Genomic DNA, 5,831 nt, shown 5'->3' with positions numbered 1-5,831 from the left:
AATCTTATATATAGGACTAAGAAAGCAATCTTATATACAGAAGTAAGAAAACAATCTTATATACAGCACTAAGAAAGCAATCTTATATACAGCACTAAGAAAGCAATCTTACATACAGAAGTAAGAAAGCAATCTTATATACAGGACTAAGAAAGCAATCTAATATACAGGACTAAGAAAGCAATCTTATATACAGAAGTAAGAAAGCAATCTTATATACAGAACTGAGAAAGCAATCTTATATACAGAAGTAAGAAAGCAATCTTATATACAGGACTAAGAAAGCAATCTTATATACAGGACAAAGAAAGTAATCTTATATACAGCACTAAGAAAGCAATCTTATATACAGAAGTAAGAAAGCAATCTTATATATAGCACTAAGAAAGCAATGTTATGTACAGAAGTAAGAAAGCAATCTTATATACAGGACTAAGAAAGCAATCTTATATACAGGACAAAGAAAGTAATCTTATATACAGAACTAAGAAAGCAATCTAATATACAGGACTAAGAAAGCAATTTTATATACAGAACTAAGAAAGCAATCTTATATACAGAACTAAGAAAGCAATCTTATATACAGAACTAAGAAAGCAATCTTATATACAGGACTAAGAAAGCAATCTTATATACAGCACTAAGAAAGCATATCTATAATATAACGCTGGGAGCGTCACTCTGTCCGAAGCCTCTATAGACTGCGCAAGCGCAAGCGCCGGCGCAGTCTGGACCGCACAGAGCGACGCTCCCAGGAGATCGCGGTATGCGTAAGCGCTGAACGCACACCGCGATCTCCACCGGACAAGCAGGGACGAGCCAGGAGGCGGAGGGTGAGTATACTTACCTGACCCGTTCCACCGACGCGCTTCCGGGCCGTGACTGTCCTCCTGCTGCCGGAATCGGCGCCTGCGCAGTCCGCGCTTTCCGGCGCCATTTTCTTGAAGACACATTGCAGTGTCTTCAAGAAAATGGCGCCGGAAAGCGCGGACTGCGCAGGCGCCGACTCCGGGAGCAGGACCAAGAAAATGGCCGCACCCAGCACAGCCGCCGCGCCCAGCACAGCCGCCCACAGCAACGCACAGCCGCCGCACCCAGCACAGCCGACCATAGCCGCCCACAGCCACGCACAGGCGCCCACAGCCGCCGCACCCAGCACAGCTGCCCACAGCCACGCACAGCCACCCATAGCCACGCACAGCCGCCGCACCCAGCACAGCCGACCACAGCCACGCACAGCCGCCGCACCCAGCACAGCCGCCGCACCCAGCACAGCCGACCACAGCCACGCACAGCCGCCGCACCCAGCACAGCCGCCGCACCCAGCACAGCCGACCACAGCCACGCACAGCCGCCGCACCCAGCACAGCCGCCGCACCCAGCACAGCCACGCACAGCCGCCGCACCCAGCACAGCCGCCGCACCCAGCACAGCCGACCACAGCCACGCACAGCCGCACCCAGCACAGCCGACCACAGCCACGCACAGCCGCCGCACCCAGCACAGCCACGTACAGCCACCCATAGCCACGCACAGCCGCCGCACCCAGCACAGCCGACCACAGCCGCCGCACCCAGCACAGCCGCCCACAGCCACGCACAGCCCACAGCCACGCACAGCCGCCGCACCCAGCACAGCCACCCACAGCCGCCGCACCCAGCACAGCCGCCGCACCCAGCACATCCGCCGCACCCAGCACAGCCATGCACAGCCGCCTACAGCCACGCACAGCCGCCTACAGCCACGCACAGCCTCCCACAGCCGCCCACAGCCACGGACAGCCACCGCACCCAGCACAGCCGCCGCACCCAGCACAGCCGCCCACAGCCACGCACAGCCGCCCACAGCCACGCACAGCCGCCGCACCCAGCACAGCCACGCACAGCCGCCCACAGCCGCCGCACCCAGCACAGCCGCCCACAGCCACGCACAACCGCTGCACCCAGCACAGCCACCCACAGCCGCCGCACCCAGCACATCCGCCGCACCCAGCACAGCCGCCGCACCCAGCACAGCCACGCACAGCCGCCACAGCCATGCACAGCCTCCGCACCCAGCACAGCCACGCACAGCCGCCTACAGCCACGGACAGCCGCCGCACCCAGCACAGCCACCGCACCCAGCACAGCCGCCGCACCCAGCACAGCCGCCCACAGCCGCCGCACCCAGCACAGCCTCCCACAGCCACGCACAGCCGCCGCACCCAGCACAGCCGCCGCACCCAGCACAGCCGACCACAGCCACGCACAGCCGCCGCACCCAGCACAGCCACCCACAGCCACGCACAGCCGCACCCAGCACAGCCGACCACAGCCACGCACAGCCGCCGCACCCAGCACAGCCACGTACAGCCACCCATAGCCACGCACAGCCGCCGCACCCAGCACAGCCGACCACAGCCGCCGCACCCAGCACAGCCGCCCACAGCCACGCACAGCCCACAGCCACGCACAGCCGCCGCACCCAGCACAGCCACCCACAGCCGCCGCACCCAGCACAGCCGCCGCACCCAGCACAGCCATGCACAGCCGCCTACAGCCACGCACAGCCGCCTACAGCCACGCACAGCCTCCCACAGCCACGCACAGCCGCCCACAGCCACGGACAGCCGCCGCACCCAGCACAGCCGCCCACAGCCACGCACAGCCGCCCACAGCCACGCACAGCCGCCGCACCCAGCACAGCCGCCCATAAGCCGCCGCACCCAGCACAGCCGCCCACAGCCACGCACAACCGCTGCACCCAGCACAGCCACCCACAGCCGCCGCACCCAGCACATCCGCCGCACCCAGCACAGCCGCCGCACCCAGCACAGCCACGCACAGCCGCCACAGCCATGCACAGCCTCCGCACCCAGCACAGCCACGCACAGCCGCCTACAGCCACGGACAGCCGCCGCACCCAGCACAGCCACCGCACCCAGCACAGCCGCCGCACCCAGCACAGCCGCCGCACCCAGCACAGCCTCCCACAGCCACGCACAGCCGCCGCACCCAGCACAGCCGCCGCACCCAGCACAGCCGACCACAGCCACGCACAGCCGCCGCACCCAGCACAGCCACCCACAGCCACGCACAGCCGCACCCAGCACAGCCGACCACAGCCACGCACAGCCGCCGCACCCAGCACAGCCACGTACAGCCACCCATAGCCACGCACAGCCGCCGCACCCAGCACAGCCGACCACAGCCGCCGCACCCAGCACAGCCACGCACAGCCCACAGCCACGCACAGCCGCCGCACCCAGCACAGCCACCCACAGCCGCCGCACCCAGCACAGCCGCCGCACCCAGCACAGCCATGCACAGCCGCCTACAGCCACGCACAGCCGCCTACAGCCACGCACAGCCTCCCACAGCCACGCACAGCCACGGACAGCCGCCGCACCCAGCACAGCCGCCCACAGCCACGCACAGCCGCCCACAGCCACGCACAGCCGCCGCACCCAGCACAGCCGCCCACAGCCGCCGCACCCAGCACAGCCGCCCACAGCCACGCACAACCGCTGCACCCAGCACAGCCACCCACATCCGCCGCACCCAGCACATCCGCCGCACCCAGCACAGCCGCCGCACCCAGCACAGCCACGCACAGCCACCACAGCCATGCACAGCCTCCGCACCCAGCACAGCCACGCACAGCCGCCTACAGCCACGGACAGCCGCCGCACCCAGCACAGCCGCCGCACCCAGAACAGCCGCCGCACCCAGCACAGCCGCCCACAGCCACGCACAGCCGCCGCACCCAGCACAGCCTCCCACAGCCACGCACAGCCGCCTACAGCCACGCACAGCCGCTGCACCCAGCACAGCCGCTGCACCCAGCACAGCCACCGCACCCAGCACAGCCGTCCACAGCCACCCATAGCCACGCACAGCCGCCGCACCCAGCACAGCCGCCCACAGCCACGCACAGCCCACAGCCACGCACAGCCGCCGCACCCAGCACAGCCACCCACAGCCGCCGCACCCAGCACAGCCGCCGCACCCAGCACATCCGCCGCACCCAGCACAGCCATGCACAGCCGCCTACAGCCACGCACAGCCGCCTACAGCCACGCACAGCCGCCCACAGCCACGGACAGCCGCCGCACCCAGCACAGCCACGCACAGCCGCCCACAGCCACGCACAGCCGCCGCACCCAGCACAGCCACGCACAGCCGCCGCACCCAGCACAGCCGCCCACAGCCACGCACAACCGCCGCACCCAGCACAGCCACCCACAGCCGCCGCACCCAGCACAGCCGCCGCACCCAGCACATCCGCCGCACCCAGCACAGCCGCCGCACCCAGCACAGCCACGCACAGCCGCCACAGCCATGCACAGCCTCCGCACCCAGCACAGCCACGCACAGCCGCCTACAGCCACGGACAGCCGCCGCACCCAGCACAGCCGCCGCACCCAGCACAGCCGCCGCACCCAGCACAGCCGCCGCACCCAGCACAGCCGCCGCACCCAGCACAGCCGCCCACAGCCACGCACAGCCGCCGCACCCAGCACAGCCGCCTACAGCCACGCACAGCCGCTGCACCCAGCACAGCCACCGCACCCAGCACAGCCGTCCACAGCTGCCGCACCCAGCACAGCCGCCCGCACCCAGCACAGCCACGTCACATACAGCCGCCCGCACTCAGCACAGCCACATACAGCCGCCCGCACTCAGCACAGGATGGAGCAGCACGTGATAGGATGGGGGCGCAGGATGGGAGCACATGACAGGATGGGGATGAGGATGGAGCAGCACATGACACGGTGGAGCAGCACATGACAGGATGGGGATGCAGGATGGAGCAGCACATGACAGGATGGGGGCGCAGGATGGAGCAGCACATGACACGGTGGAGCAGCACATGACAGAATGGGGGCGCAGGATGGAGCAGCATATGACAGGATAGGAGCAGCACATACCAGGATGGAGACCATATTCCAATATAAATGCTCGCCACCCGGGCGTAGAACGGGTTCAATAGCTAGTGTTATATACAGGACTAAGAAAGCAATCTTATATACAGAACTAAGAAAGCAATCTTATATACAGAAATAACAAAGCAAACTTATATACAGAACTTAGAAAGCAATCTTATATACGGAACTAAGAAAGCAATCTTGTATGCAGAACTAAGAAAGCAACCTAATATACAGGACTAAGAAAGCAATTTTATATACAGAACTAAGAAAGCAATCTTATATATAGGACTAAGTAAGCAATCTTATATACAGAAGTAAGAAAACAATCTTATATACAGCACTAAGAAAGCAATCTTATATACAGCACTAAGAAAGCAATCTTACATACAGAAGTAAGAAAGCAATCTAATATACAGGACTAAGAAAGCAATCTTATATACAGAAGTAAGAAAGCAATCTTATATACAGAACTGAGAAAGCAATCTTATATACAGAAGTAAGAAAGCAATCTTATATACAGGACTAAGAAAGCAATCTTATATACAGGACAAAGAAAGTAATCTTATATACAGCACTAAGAAAGCAATCTTATATATAGGACTAAGAAAGCAATCTTATATACAGAACTAAGAAAGCAATCTGATATACAGAACTAAGAAAGCAATCTTATATACAGAACTAAGAAAGCAATCATATATACAGAACTAAGAAAGCAATATTATATACTGAAGTAAACAAGTAATCTTATACAAAGGACTAAGAAAGCAATCATAAACAGAAAGAAGAAAGCAATCTGATATACAGAACTAAGAAAGCAATCTTATATACAAAACTGAGAAAGCAATCTTATATACAGAACTGAGAAAGCAATCTTATATACAGAACTAAGAAAGTAATATTATATACAGAACTAAGAAAGCAA

Source organism: Ranitomeya variabilis, chromosome 4 (genome assembly GCF_051348905.1).
Source record: "Ranitomeya variabilis isolate aRanVar5 chromosome 4, aRanVar5.hap1, whole genome shotgun sequence".
Taxonomy (NCBI): Eukaryota; Metazoa; Chordata; class Amphibia; order Anura; family Dendrobatidae; genus Ranitomeya; species Ranitomeya variabilis.
This window is presented reverse-complemented; position numbering follows the sequence as displayed.